This window comes from Rattus norvegicus, chromosome 18 (genome assembly GCF_021556685.1).
Source record: "Rattus norvegicus strain SHRSP/BbbUtx chromosome 18, alternate assembly SHRSP_T2T, whole genome shotgun sequence".
NCBI lineage: Eukaryota > Metazoa > Chordata > Mammalia > Rodentia > Muridae > Rattus > Rattus norvegicus.
Window position 1 is genome coordinate 71,543,245 of NC_141551.1, and position 15,212 is coordinate 71,558,456.

The following is a 15,212-nucleotide window of genomic DNA, read 5'->3' on the forward strand; positions in this document are numbered from 1 at the left end:
GGCTACAAGCAGGTTGTGGCACAGTGGACTCCTACCTACTGGGGCAGTGGGAAAGAGAGGAACTTGAGTACTTGGGGCAGTTGGGGCTGGCTATGCCATGGGGTAGGGGAGCAGCTGCTTGGGTTCTGGGTTAAATATGACTCTGAGCTATTTATGCTGAGCCTCATGACTCACATTCCAGCCCTTGGTGGAGCCACTGCTCTACACATTTCTCCCTGGGCTGGGGACTGGCTAGTGTTGACCCCAAGAAAGGTGTTTAAGTGGGGGTGGGGGGACTTAGGGCTGACTGGAGCAGCAAAGGTCCTGCCCTTCAGGCATGGGCTAGGACTCTCTCATTGTGTGTTTTCAGGGTTCATGGCAGCATCGTGTTAACCAACACAACTGACAGAGACAGCTTAAGATTGGATGATTTATTTGGGCTCACGGTTTGAGGGAACACAGTTCATCATGGTGGGATGGCATCACACTATCACCAGCTGCTTGTCTTTATGAACCAGGAAGGATAGAGAGTAGATTGGAAGCAGGGCTAGGCTATAAACTCCAAGCCCTGTCACTATGGCCCTATATCTACCCGCCAGTCAGCCTTGTATCTCCAAGATTCTGTAGCCTCACAGGACAGTGCCTCCAGCTGGGGACCAAGTCTTTACCCTCTTGATCCGATGGAGGACATTGAGCATTCAACCATAACACCTCTCCTGTTATGAATGCAAAGCCCTAGCTTCAGAGAGCAAGGCATGTGTTTTAGGTAGGGTTTCTATTGCTGTGATAAAATACCATGACCAAAGCAATGTGGGGAAGAACAGGTTTCTTGCTTCTTATAGCTTGTAGTCCGCCATCCAGAGAAGTCAAGGCAGGAACCTGGAGGCAAGAACTGACAGAGGCCATGGAAGAGTGCTGCTCACTGGCTTGCTTCTCCTGGCTTGCCCAGACTGTTTTCGTATATGTTCCAGGATCACAGGCCCAGGGTTGGAATCACCCATATCAATCACTGATTTTTTTTTAAAATGCCTCACAGGCTTGCCTCCATGACAATCTGGTGGGAGGCATTTTCTCATTTGAGGTTCCCTCTTCCCAAATGACTCTAGCTGTATCAGGTTAACACTGTGGCCTCATGTGGGGGCAGAGGATACAGCACAGAACCAGGTCCAGGCCTTAAGCATCTCAAGATACTGTCTTCAAAGGAGTAACGCTCCCTCTTTCTCAGATGGCTCAGAAGAACTAAATGAAACAGAATATACAATATACTTACCAGAGCATCTGGCACACAATAAATGCTCAATACGTTGAAATTATTTCATTATTGGGTTAGGGTAGGAGTAGGGGCTTGGAGAGGTTCACTCTACCTGGGTCTTCTGGAAGAGGACAGATGGACAGACCTGGCCATCAGAGGTGCTCCAGACACAGGAATTGGAGTCAAGGTATGAGCCTAGCACTCAGAATTGCTAACCACATTTTGAATGTTGGGGCAGAAGCTGGGCTTAGAGAAAGAGAGGAGTCAGAAGAGGCAGTCAGAAATTTGGAGTAATGTTGAGCAAAGAGAACATTATCAGATCCTTGGACAGTCTGCCTCTCTACATCCCGTGTAGGTTCTCACTGTACGGGAGGGGGTAACAGAAGCCCTGGTAAGCCTGGAGATTTGGACCAGCCACAGGAATAAGCCATGATAGTTGCTTTAAATTTGTTAGTAGCCATATTGAAAAAAAAAGGAAAAATTAGCTAGTGTAATTGATTTTAAAAAATGTGTTTTATTTAACTCAATATAGACCACTATAACTTCAACACATAATCAATATACAATTACACAGGAGACGTGTTATTCTTCTTCCTACAGAGCCTTTGACATACTGGATGTAGCTTATACTTAATAGCCCACCTCAGTTAGGACTGGCAACATTTCAAGAACTTGGTGGCCATATGTATCTAGTAGCAACTGGATTGCTCTAGAATCTAGAATCTCTTTCCAGGGAACAACTGGAGGCCAGGTGGATCTAGAGCCAAACAAGAACCAAATTTGCTATCATATAACCTTCTTATAAAATGTTTATAGTGTGTCTCTGGAGAAATTTGTTGAAGAAGTAGTCTCACTGTCTAGCTGAAGATGAGCTTAAACTCCTAATCCTCCTGCCTCCACCTCCCAGGTTCTAAGAGTCCAGGACTGAGCTACTATGCCTAGCTACAAGAGATGTCTCAAGTCACCGTTATCAATGGTAACTTGTGTTCTCTGGAGTCAGCATGGTTCCTGGCTCCCCAGGTTGCTGTCTCAAGTCTCTGCCACTTGGGAGTTCAAGACTGAACGTTAGGGAGTTTCTAAAATACCCTAAAGCATTCAGAGCTTCACTGAAAGTGGAACGAATGATTTCTATTATGCCAGGTAACCCTGAAGACTAAAATGGAGCGATTGCTGTGTGACAACCGGGGTTGGGAAATAATTCTTTTTGTTTTTGTAAATCAAATGGAAACAAATGTGAGTTCCTTTATGGGCTGAAGTTGGCAGACTTCCTAGAAGGTATTTCTGCAGTCCTGTCTCTGCTCTTCCGGTGCATGAGAACCTTGGGCTTCCCAACACAGGAAAATGGGAGGGTGGCCAGCCCTCAGCCCATGGGGAAGCTGCAGACCCCTGTGGCTATCTGGAGCCAGTCTGCTCATATCTGTCCTCTCTTGGATGTCACAATTGCCAAAGTGCACCCAATACAGTGAAGGCTGTCAGCCAGCCTGGGATCCCATGCAGTGATCCCCTCATGAGAGTTACCCTTCAGTCTCAGCTCTTCAGACGTAGCCTCAGCCTTTGAAACAGGGACCCAGACCTATTGTAGACACCCCTCCCTTCACGGCCATAAAGAGGCAGTTCCTTTGGATAAGAAAGCCCATATTTCATTGTCAAAAACCATGGTTGCTCTCCCTAGGAATGGGGGACGATGTACACTTATTATTCTGTGACTATCATCTGCAGTTGCCCCCGGCACCCAGCAATAGCAGAAAGCAGTAATTGCTGTGTTTTTATTAACATGGTGTCCTACATGTGTCGCTGGAACTCTACAAGGTCAAGTTCCCCTATGCTCAGGCTCCGTCCAAAGAATGCATTAAATAATTTTTGCCTTCTGGGTTTCTTTGTTTTTGTCATTTTTCCCTTTAGACTCACATGAGCGCTTGTATAAGGGAGGCTGTAGAAACAGCAGGTGTTATGAGACTCGGGGTTCCTCCAAGGGCTGCCTGGCCTCAGAGCCCAGCTGGAATTTCGGCTTTGATTCCGTGCTCCTGGTTTCAAGAAGGTGCGTCTTCGTTCACCTTTTGATCTCAGGTTGTGCCGCAGGCAGTGTCCGCTCAGTGGAGTGCTCCTACTGTGTGCTCCATCTCCACTCTTTCTCCTCTGGAGGAGGGAGAGGTTTGGTGGTGGTGACGGCAAGTGTCCATGACATCTTTATTTTCCCACCCTGCTAGGTGGGCTCTCTAGCCAGGCTGTTCTCGTTGTTCGCCATCTGTCCCTATACAAAGCAAGGCAGTGTTTCTGAGGGAGCCCTGAAGGTCTTTCTGACTCTCTAGTCTGGGCCTGGGGAGGACTGTAGCATGAGGGAAGGGGCCTGTGGGTAGATGGGTGTCCTGCCTGATGTAGGGGAACGAGATCAGGCGATGTAGGTAGGCACAACGGGAAACAGATGGGCACAGGCTATGCAGGAAGAAGGGAGAGGCCTAAAGCAAATGGAGTCTTCTCAGGCCCCTGGCCCTGAACTGAACTCTCTAGGTTGAGCACTCTGAACCATGTGTAGTGGAGTGAGAGGCCTCTCTCAGTTCGCTGTGTGGTCCTCTGAGATTTCCTCTGTAACCACCCTCACTGTTAGTGGGTGTGAGGAAGTAGGGCAGTGGTTTCACTCTGTGTCAAGCACACCTCCGTCTTGAAGGAAAGAGGCTGGATGGTGAGTCTCATGACCCAAGGTTGGTGAGAACTGGGGCACCACCCTTTCCATGCTGAGTCCTCTTGGGGGTCGCCCTCTGCTGAATCAGTCTCTGTGCTGCTTCCTGGGGACCCACAGGGAGCAGCTGGCCATGTGCTACCTCAAATTTTAGAACAGGGAGAGGCAGAAAGCCACATTGCCCTTGACTGACAACCTTCATACGTGTACTTAACAATTCTAATTTTTCATGATTCTTCTGATAAAAATAGTGCCCAACCAAAAACAAAAACATTTGTATTTTCCGTCTCCTTAATTAGTTTCTAATTTGGGGGGTTCTTATTAGCTTAAAATCATCTCACCGAAATGGCCCTCAGATGAGGAAGAGACATGTGACGCACAATCAATTTCGGCAAGATCTTCCTATTTAATTATGCTGATTGGCGCACTGGAGACCCCCCCACACTATGAGCCTCTCAAAATAAGCTTGATTTGTGCGATCTGGTTTTTAAAATTTGGGGGATGCATATTTATTACTTTCAACCCGGTGTTGTTCTCCTTGAGGTTCTGACTTATCGCCTGAGAAGTGGGAAGAAGATCCCAAGGGATTTCAGCTTGGACTTCCTCCCGGGGACTCCTTGGGAGGGCCTGGGCTGCAGGGAACACAAGGTCTTCCACTTGTCTGGCAGTCAAGAGGCAGGCTAGGAGAGAGGTGGCCGACAGAATCGTGGAGCTGGGAGATAGGGAAGGCAGCCATGAAATCATTAAAAGGGGCTAATTCTGTGTTAATTCTGTTGTTTCCAGAACAAAATTCTAGAGTGTGCTTGTTCTTCAAAGACACTAGGGAAACTAATTGAACGGAGAGAGTTGCCTCTCGTCCTCCACACCCATGGGTCAGTGTCAGCTTTGCTGAAAATTGGGTAGCCAGATACAATGAGAGACTACTCAGATATAAAGATAAATCTTGAAAGGAAAAACCAGAGAGATTTCCCACCAGGGTCCAGAGCTCTTCTGCGAACCAACAGCTATCAGTGCCTTTTTGGGCCTCAGCCTTCCCATCCATAAAATGAGCCTCACGTCGTCTGTCTATACCTCACAAGAATGTTGTGGCTTTGTACAAAAGCCCAAGATCAAAGGTTAAGTTTTGAGTCTGTTTGACACCGATCCCTGAGACTCTTCAACCAGCATGCGTTTGCTTGCGGGATTGTAGCGCCTGTCTCTGTGATAGAGTACCATCCAACATTGTGGGTGAGGCCCTATATACGGGGTACCATTGAACGCTACCTATAGGATGGTAGTCAGTAGTCGCTACACACTACCGTATGGAGGCAGTGAGAAAACGGGGACTCATGATGGAGTCGGGGCTGCAACAAGAGTCAGCGGAGGACCTGGAAAAGCCGTGCTGATGTGGAAAAAATGAATGGTACAGATTCAGAGCAAGTCGGAACTGCTCTCAGCTAGGGTGGTCTGTGACGGCTGGACTGGGAGCCACACAGGGTTTCTGATAATGATCTCAAAGTTGCCATACCCACCCTGCATCCCTGGCCCTGCATCCCTGGGTGCCCCTCCCATCCTGCAGCCCAGTTTATAAACTTTGTGTGCATTCCTGAGCACAGGACTAGGCACATAAGCCCTCCCTGTGCAGAGCGGGATTGATGGTCTTTTCCTGACCCTTCCAGTCTCCCCCATCTTTTTGTCTTGTACTCTGTCTCCACCAGTTCCCCAGGAGGGTCTAGGGTTGAGTGTTCATCAGCACGTCCTCACTCCTGCCCTGCCCCCGCCACCATCATGCCATCCCTAGAGTGTGAGCAGGCCACTCAAAGACAAAAGTCACTAGGGACAGAGTTGGCATCGGCTTAAGTGGAGACAAAAGGAGGTGAGGTAGCCAGGAAGTGGTTTCTTGGGTGCAGAGAGCTGCTTGGCGTACTGACTCTCCTGAGTGTGGGAGGGGGGATCACTAGCACTGACTATTTCCAAATCCATCCAGTCCTTTCATTTGTACAGCAGAAATGGAAGCCAAGACTGGAGAGGGCCATGTCAGGGTAGGTAGGCAGCAAGGTCTATCCAGGACCCTGACCCGTGCCTGGGTTTACAGATCTGTTGGACTTGCGCCCTGCCTTTGGTAGCTCTGGATGGACACAGGGTAGCTCATGAGGTGGGGACTGTTGTAAGTACTAGGATTAGCACTGTTAGCTTATGTTGTTAGTACTGATGTTTTGGGGTGAGACTTTCACAGCATCTGGCTCAACATTAGACCCACTTGGGGACCTACCTGAAACCAGAGAGCATGTGTCTTCTCCAGTGCGGTATAGGGGGCTGTGTCTCCCTCCTGCCATTGTGGTGGGGACAAAGCTCAGGGCTTCAGGGCCTTGACAATGTTCAGTTCTTGTTTCTTCTGTCTTGGCCACCAAGAGACACAAGTGACCCTCAGCCTCAGTTTCCTTCCCTGGGGAACTGGAAGGACCTGACATCGATTACCCTTTATCTGGAAAGAGATGGTGTAACAGATAGGCTCTTCAAGGAGTGTGAGGAATTTGGCCCAACAGTAAAAAGCAGATGTGTGAACATTCACTTGTGCGCCACCCACCCCCAAACTGCACCTTTAAGACAGAAGTCTCAGAGTAGCAAAAATGTGTCTGCCTCCATCGTGGGCTGGTGGAAGAGACATTAGCAACCCTAGCCCGTCCTCCGTAAGACATGAGAGGGCTGGAACTCTCCTCTGCTTTTCCCACTGAGCAAGTTGTATAACCAACTCAAAAACCACCAGGAAGTGGGGTGAAACCCTCCCATGTTGATAAGACTTGATTGACAAGTTAATAATATTTGTTAATTGATCCATGTGCAGCCTGCCTTTTCAGTGGCCTTCAGGGAAACAGGCTTGTTGTTCCGTTAGAGAGCCGCTCACTCCTTGGGGAAGCCTCCCTGGCTCCCTGTTGCCTTTGGAGTCAGTGGTCTCCTGACCCCATGGGTAAGGTCAGGTGACTGCTGGAGCTGACAGCAGCCATCCATTCACCCACTCACTGGCAGGAGATTAGTGACTCAGCACTCACTCTGGCCTGTGATTTATAGTTAATGGTTCATTTTTAAATGAACGCTTGTTTGGAGTCTTCTGTCCGTCAATGGCTGACGTTTAGGAAGGAAATGGTAGTATTGACTTGGCAGTCGTGAATGAGCTCCGGAGTGGCAAATCTCCCTCTTTTCCTTTTCTCTGTTCCTTCTCCCTCCCTCCCTCTTGCTCTGTCCCCCACTGTGCTGACACAACTGGACACAAAGCCAGAGTCATGTAGGAAGAGGGGACTTCAATTGAGAAAATGCCCTCACCTGATTGGCCTGTGAGCACGCTGGTAAGCAGCACTCCTCCGTGTCTCCTGCTTCAGTTTCTGCCTCAACATTCCTGCCCTGACTTCCCTTCCCGCTAGACTACAGCTCTAAGCCAAAATAAATTTCTTTCTCTCCAAGTTCCTTGTGGTTATGGTGCTTTATCACAGCAATAGAAACTCTAACTAAGACACTCCCTTTCAGGGGCTGGAGAGATGGCTCAGCGGTTAAGAACACTGGTTGCTCTACCCAGAGGTCCTGAGTTCAAATCCCAGCAACCACATGGTGGCTCACAACCATCTGTAATGGGATCCGATGCCCTCTTCCGGTGTGTCTGAAGACAGCTACAGTGTAGTTATATAATAATAAATCAATCTTTGAGAGAGAGAGAGATAGAGAGAGAGAGAGAGAGAGACCCTCTTTCCCCTCTTCCCTCACCTGCTCTCTCCCCGACATTTTTATATTTCTCCTTTTATGGATTTAGAAAAGAAACACAACATCGTGATCCTATTTGAAGGCCCCAGAGAGTAAGGTGTAAACACAGGGCACCTGTGAGATTCTGAAGAGTCTTAGCCTCGCTCACTGTAGGGTGCTAAAGAAGAAAGTCCTAGGTTCCCACTGGACCTTAGGTCCTTGCACGTGGGTGGAAGGTGGGTTTTCCTTGAGCCTCTGGCTGAGGGTCAACTCAACAGTGTGTGGAAAGCCTGCAGTCAGTCAGGAAGATCTCTGCTCCAGTCACAAAAGTAACTTACATACACAGAAGAAATTAAAATGACACAGTGATGTTCAACGGAGTGAAGGTGTTGGGTCCCTCCGCAATCAACAAAGATGATTTGGGGGTTACTGTTTGATTTATGCTTACGTAATCTGTTTGGTATCTGCTTGCATTATAGGTCTAGAAAATACCTTTGCGTTAAGCTTCTGAGTTCTAGCTATATATACTACATTTTATAGCTTATATTTTTGCTTAATGTTTATTTTTAAACTGCTTGTGTGCCTTACTCTAGTTCTTTATAATAAGGCTTTCTATTATGTGGATGTAATTTATTAATAGGGTAGAGTTAATTTGGTTCCTTGGTGAACATCTGGATGATATATTATGTTCTAAGATTTACTCTTTGGCTCCTCTCCTACCCCAGAGGATCAGAGAAAGAGGTTAGAAGGAACAGGGGGACACCTCTGTCCTTAGGGAAAGGGTTCTCTCACTTCTCCAGATCCTTCTCTGGCAAACACAGTGCTGAGCATGCATGGGCACTTGGTGCCATGTGAAAGCCAGATGGAGACTGGGAACACGGGGAGGAGGCCATGGGCAGGGAAGAAATGTGGGTAGAATAGAGGGCACGGGGCTTTGAGGATGTAAATACATCCTTAGTATATTTTGGGTGGTCCTAGAGCTGCCAGATGTGGTCATGAGCAAATGTGGGCACAGCCCTGTAGAGAACCACAGCCCTGGCACTGCCTGGGCCTCAGGCTGGGGAGTCTTCCTGGTTTTTCCAGAGTGGGGCAGGGGGACCAGGTGACCATGGCTAGGCCGAGCACGTGGTAGCACCCCAACTCCCTGTGATCACTACCCTCTCTCTGCACCAAAGTGAGTTGTAGTCATAAAATTTTCCCAACCTACTTTAATAAGGGTTCAACCTCTCTCCTAGCCCACCACCCACCAGAGGTAATGGAAAAGAAAGGTTATTAGGACACGGGGGAAGCAGATCTGTTTAGGAATAGTTCTTTGGGGGCAAGTCCAATCTTTGTCGTCAGGATATCAGCAGCTCAGTTCAGTAGCAAACACCAAATACGAACCAGCAGCTGCAGTCCAGGACACCACACATGAAACAGTCAAACACCACACAGGAGCCAGCAAGGGCAGTTCAAACCTGAAGAAACTGCAAGGTTCACCAACTGGGTGCAGGCCACAGAATCGGCAAATGCTGCAGGAACCTCAGGAGACGTTCTTTGGCCAGTTTCTCTCTAAGGCGTCACTGCAAGTGAAGCTTAGCAACGCGATGTGAGGACCCATACGTACCTGTTGTTAGTGAAGACTATCAAGGCAGAGCAAAGCGAATCACTGCTCGAGCTCCCACTGTCTGTGGGGCCATGTTTATATTTCTTCTGAACATCAGATATCCTTTCACATGTTTGCTGTAGCAAAACATCCTCTCACCTGTGTCTGTTTTAGGAAAACATTCTTTCACATGGCTGCTTTAGCAAGACATCCTCTCACCTGTGGGCCCCGGCGGACTGTTATTTGACATAACTGACTTTCCAAGGAAACCAGAAGTTTCCACTCGAGTGAGTTCCTTGGCAGGACACTGTTAGCCTCCATTCTTCCAAGAAAGCGGACTGGAAAAAGTCTTGGCTTTACACCTTCAGCCATTTCCCATCTCCTCTTGTTGTCTGATGGAATTAGAGTTATAGTAATTCAAAACCAGAATGCTGGGCCAGGCATGACAGTGCCGTGTGTGATCCCAGAACTGGGAAGGAGGAAGCTGGAAGGTGGCAAGTTTGAGTCCAGCGACTCAGTAAGACAATGTTTTAAACAGCAACCACACATCAAAAGCCCTGTACTGCCCAAAGGTGTGCAGGCATGTTCTTACCTCGGTCCCACGTCCCCTCATCCCTGTCTCTGCACTGTAGGTTACACTGGATTTGTACTGTGGGCTGTTTCTACAGTTCTTTGTGCTGTTAGAGTGAGGAAATCTGAATGCATATGTTTAGGCTTTATTTCTCCATATAGAACATAGCTTACTGAATACTCGGTAGAGTACCTTGTTTTTTATCTCCTTAACTATATGTCCTAGGAATCTTTCCACATTTGTACACATAGTACTTGTCAGCCTTCTCTGTAGTAAGTACTCTACCACAGTGGGTATGTAACAAGTCTGTTGGTTAAGTCCAGCATTCTTTTCTTCTTGCTACTTAAAACAGTTAACTATTGGATCTTACGTTCATCTGAACTATCTTGTTTGTGTACATTTAATTACAAAGTAGCCTAAGTCCCTGCTGAGCAGAGAGTATACATTGTCTATAAGCAAGTTAAGTGAACAATTTAAGTCTGATGTCAGGGTCTCCACCAGGGCTCTGCCTGTGGGCCTTAGCACCTGGGTGGCAGAGCTCTTTCTGCTGAATCCTTGATCGTGTATGCACACTCCCCTCACGTGTGATCACATCCCTTTGGCTGCAGACTGTGAAGCCCTCTCCTCACCCGTGCATGAGAAAGGGATATTTCTCTCTCTCTCTCTCTCTCTCTCTCTCTCTCTCTCTCTCTCTCTCTCTCTGTCTCTCTCTCTGTCTCTCTCTCTCTGTCTCTCTCTCTCTCTCTCTCTCTCTCTCTCTCTCTCTCTCACACACACACACACACACACACACTTCACATTAGCACTGTGATTTAGCTTCTGCAAGAGTAAGAATCAGTGCAGCAGCCAACTGCTCCCAGAGCCTGTTTTGAGCACATTGCAGGCATCCACAGTCCCCCCTTTGACTGAGATCTTGTCAGAGGCCATGTGGTGACTATAACAACAACTTATATTTTTCTTGTGCGGGCCCTTCCTGGGACGGTGGGCCTGTGCCTTTGCCAGTATGGACCTGTTCCTGTCCGGGGACTGTCCGAGTCTATCAGTGGCCTCTAAAGTGAGTTTCACCCTGGTTAGTCAGTAGACCATCAATCAGGCAGCAGAGCTGCCGCCCTGGAGGCCCTGTGCAATCCCTCACAGCAACCTGTAAGCTCTCTGTACATTGGGAGCTCAGCACAGTCATGATTGGGAGATCAGGAGAATCATGAGTCTGAGACGGACTCTCGCAGCCAACAGTGAGGCCCCTCCAGCTGCAGCCCACCCTGCTGCTCAAAAATGCTTCTGGAACATGCACTACTTCTCAGTTTTCATGCCTTCGTGACATCTATAATGCCACCATCGTCCCCAGCTACCCAGCAGGCCTGCTCATCAGACACCATGCTCCGTGTGCTTTCCTAGTAGGAGCACCGAGGGCCCTGCTACCTTTAGGTAGAGGGGAGGAATGTCACCAGCGCCCACGAGTTCCTGCTTGCTTGTCAGCCTCCCCTTAAATCCTCTTCTTTTTGGCTTCTAGGACATCAGTGCCCCCTGCCTGGGGATGTTAGTACTCTGCTCTTTCCAGGCAGTGACTTTGCTCCTTCTCCAGGTCAACCTTGGCTCACCAACATCCCAGCCTGTGCTTCCCTAGACCTTTGGGTCCATGTTAGGCGCTAGTGAACGTATTTCAGTATGATCACATGACTTAGGCCGTTTAGGCTTCTGTAACAAGAAGCCAAAACAGTAGTTTTTTGTTGTTGTATCCTTCCAGTATGGTGTGTGTGTGTGTGTGTGTGTGTGTGTGTGTGTGTAAACACAGAGGTTAGAGTGTGAGTGTGTGTTTCTAGTTTCTGCTTGATCGTGTATAACGTTACCTACTACTACCATTGAGCCTGGCCTGTGGCCCACACCTGTGATCCTAGCACTTGAGAGGCAGAGGCCAAGGACTGCTGCAGGGGCCAGGGCAGTCTTCTTTACATTACGAGTCCCATGTCAGCCAGGGTTACACACAGAGAAACCAAAGCAGAGAGTCCGAAGCCTGCTGTGGGCTCTACACTGCAGCTCACTTCACCTCCTTGCTGTCTATCCTTGTGTGGAATCCCATCACAGTAGGGCATACCCCTGCCTCACAACCCACAGAGACTCTGCTCTGTCCAAGCAGTCAGTAGATGAGATGGCCACCTCCTCCACCAGCAGCCCCTTCTGGCTGTGTCTCCACATAGTTTCCTCCAGGCATCTCACTGGGGCCTTCTGTGAGGGCACTTGTCCCCGTGACATAACCCTGAGTACCAATATCTCACCTCCTAATACTGTCACTTAGGGGTTGTAAGTTTAACTTAAGAATTTTGAGGGAGACAACACAGACATACACTCCATGGTATCCTGGCTTTTAGTAAATATCTCAAAGGCTATTTACCGTCTCCCCTCACTAGAATGCAGACGCCATGTCCCTTTGATAGCTGAACCCCAGGGTCCCGTTACAGAGCCTGGACGTGACAGGAGCTAACTCAGTGCACGAGGCAAGCGCGGGCAAGCTATGTCCTGAGGAACAGGCACTGCCAAGTGAGTACGCCCTTCACAGCAGCACAGTTGCAGGACTACAGAGAGTCTCAGAAGTGGCATCTGACTTTTTAGGCAGGGACAACAGACCCTTGCTTCTTTCTGCTATGCAGTCTCGAATGATCTGCCTACCTTCTCCAAGCCTGCTTGTCCATCTGGGAAACAGGATCAAGTCCTCCCTTCTCTAGAGGATCACTGTGAGAACTGAAGAAGCAAATCCAGGCAAGAGGCTCAGCACGGGGCCTGCTCTAAGAGCCAGTAGTGTGGAGGGTGACGCTGAGTTCAGACAGGGTGGCCTTCCTGACACAGCCACGTAGAACATGGTCTTCCATCCTCGACACCCACGGAGACTTCAGGAGGGACACAGCCCTTGCTCTCCAGCCATTTCCAGTCACGTGGCTACACACAGTGCTGCTCATGCCAAGGGCAAGTGCCCACCTTCCTCCCGGGGACATTTGATATCTGCAGACATTTCCCAAGTGTCAGGGATCCAGGGAGGGGATGATTTTAGCACGGAGTCAGGTGAGGCAGACCATCCTCCTATGCGTGAGATACCCTCTCCCTCACAGTGACCCCAAACCGCCAGTGGGGCTGGAAGTCGAGCAGCCCTTAGAGACAACCTATGATGAATGAAGTACAATGCAAGGAAGCCAGCCCAAGGGAAGGCAGGAGAGTCTTGGGGAGCAGTGGCCTCTCCTGTTTACAGTTTAGAGAGGAGTGGGGGTGTAGAAGTAACTGGGGAGCAAGGAGATACTGCAACAGGGGCAGTCTGAGGAGATGGGGGTGTTCGGGCCAACAAGATGCATTCGTTTGAATGGCATCTTTGACCCTAGTATGCCCTGCCCACTCCTGGTCCAGGGGGGCCTTTAAGGATGGAGGTGGGCTGCAGGGGCAGAAGTGCTGCTTCCACCAGGGCACCAAGGGTGCGTGCAGCCCAGCTGCAGCGGATCTTGCAGCCGCCGCCCACTCCCATAGCTGCCCTTGGGAGGTGTGAGGACGCTGGGTAGGTGTAAATCACACTGCATCCAGCCTCTGCACCCCCAACCCAGTACCATTTTCACCTAGGAAAAAAGTCTAATAAAAATGCATTCCAAGTCATAGTCCTGGAGGAGCAAGAGTGGGGAGGAGCAGGGGCCGGGAGCCAGCCCGGCGTAGCTCTGAGTAGGGGCTTGCTTCTCTGGCTTGGGAAGAAGCTATGAGGGAGGCCTCTGGACCTGTCTCTAACCCTACAGGATGCTCTCACAGGAAGTCTCTGTGTCCCAGCCTGTGCAGCCGGTTAGCTGGCACATTCTACCTGCAGCTCCCTCAGCTAGCATCAACAGATCCCGCAGACAGGCTGCACTCAGAGCTTTGCTAGGGAGAGAGAGTGCCTGCCTGCACTTGGGGGGGGGGGGGGTCATCAAACAAACTCCAATGCCAGCCTGGTCTACAGAAGTTTAGAAGTCCCTGGGGGTGGGGGTGGGGGACCAGCAGTAGTGTCTTCAATTCTATGGGGTTGTCAATAAGGGGCGTGGAAGCTTGAATGAAAGTGTCCCTGGACTCCAGTACAGTCGGCTCGTGTAGGCTGTAGTGAAGGGCCCAGGGTATGGCTGGAGCCTGGGAGGAAACCCAGGGCTGCACAGGTAGAAAGCGTCTCTAGTCAGACCAGCCACAGGTACACGCCGGATATGTCGCTACTCAGATGTGGTGGCCACTGAAATTAGGGTCCGAGTACAGTGCCACCTGTGAGCGTGCTCTCTAAAGTTGGCAGGGGGCCTTTCTGGGTGGCACGGGTCAGGGAAAGATGCAGGAGGTGCCTGCTGGGGTTGATGTGAGGTTTCTGTGGTTATTTGGATGGGCTTTACTCCGTGGGCGGGGCTTTACTCTGGGGCGGGGCTTCACTCTGGGGCGGGGCTTTGCTCTGGGGGCGGGGCTTTACTGGGAGCTGCTGGAGAACAGCAGTGTATCCTAATGGCACCCAGAGCCATCTCCCCTCTCCATCTGTCAGCTCTCAGCAGGATTGTTTCAGCCTCTAGGTTGGCACCCCTCAGCTCCAGGTTTCTTTTCTCAAGGCAGTAACCAGCTGTGCCTATGCGGATGCCCAGTGGCCTGCCACTTTGTCCCTCAGAACAGAGGCCAGATGACCTGACCCTGATTCCGTCTCCTCTCCTGACCTGGCTACCTGCTCCCTCAGTAGAGTCCACTCCATTCCCGTGCACAGGCTGCCCCTGGTCTCCAGCTCCTGTCCCAGGGGCATCTGCCATGGGCAGTCTTCCTCTGTTCGTGTGTTGGACAGAAATCTGTGTAGGCCCTTCTTTCTCTACCTTATGTCTTGGCTTGAATGTCATGTTTCTGGTGACACCTTTCCTGGCCATTTTCTCCTGTCTTTAAAGTTGTTTTCATTTCTCTAAATAACATTGAATACAGACAGTTCTTTGCCTTTCTGTGCCAGCATGTGAGCCCCAGGAAGGAGGGGTTGTGTGTGTGTGTGTGTGGGTATTGATAAGTGTCCACAATGTGTGTGTATGAGTGTGTGTATGTGTATATGTGTGTGTGTTGAGGTGTTGATGAGTGTCCACAATATGTGTGTGTGAGCTTGTATGTGGAGGGGTAGGGGGTGTGGTGGCAGGGAAGTATTAATTAGTGTCCACAATGTATGTGTATGAGTATGTATGTGTGTATATGTGTGTATGTGAGGGGGGGTTATGAGTGTCCACAGAGCATGTGTGTATGAGTGTGTGTGTGTGTGTGTGTGTGTGTGTGTGTGTTGGCCAGGAGGTATTGATTAGTGTCCACAGTATGTGTGTGTATGAATGTGTATGTGTGTGTGTATGAGTGTGTATGTGTGTATGTGTGTGTTTGTGTGTGTGTGTGTGTGTGTGTGTGTATGAGTGTGTATGTGTGTATATGTGTGTATGTGAGGGGG

The 15,212-nt window shown here is 49.6% G+C and overlaps 1 protein-coding gene and 1 long non-coding RNA gene across 2 annotated transcripts in view; one reads left to right on the forward strand and one right to left on the reverse strand.

Annotated features, from left to right (window-relative positions):
* Positions 1–15,212, forward strand: part of Zbtb7c (zinc finger and BTB domain containing 7C) — a 323,617-nt gene that overhangs the window by 73,590 nt on the left and 234,815 nt on the right.
* Positions 1,728–7,288, reverse strand: LOC147999877 (uncharacterized). The gene is made up of 3 exons (XR_015642654.1): positions 7,209–7,288; positions 6,160–6,372; positions 1,728–4,620 (listed from the first exon to the last, which is right to left on the reverse strand). It is a non-coding gene; the product is annotated as an uncharacterized LOC147999877 (long non-coding RNA).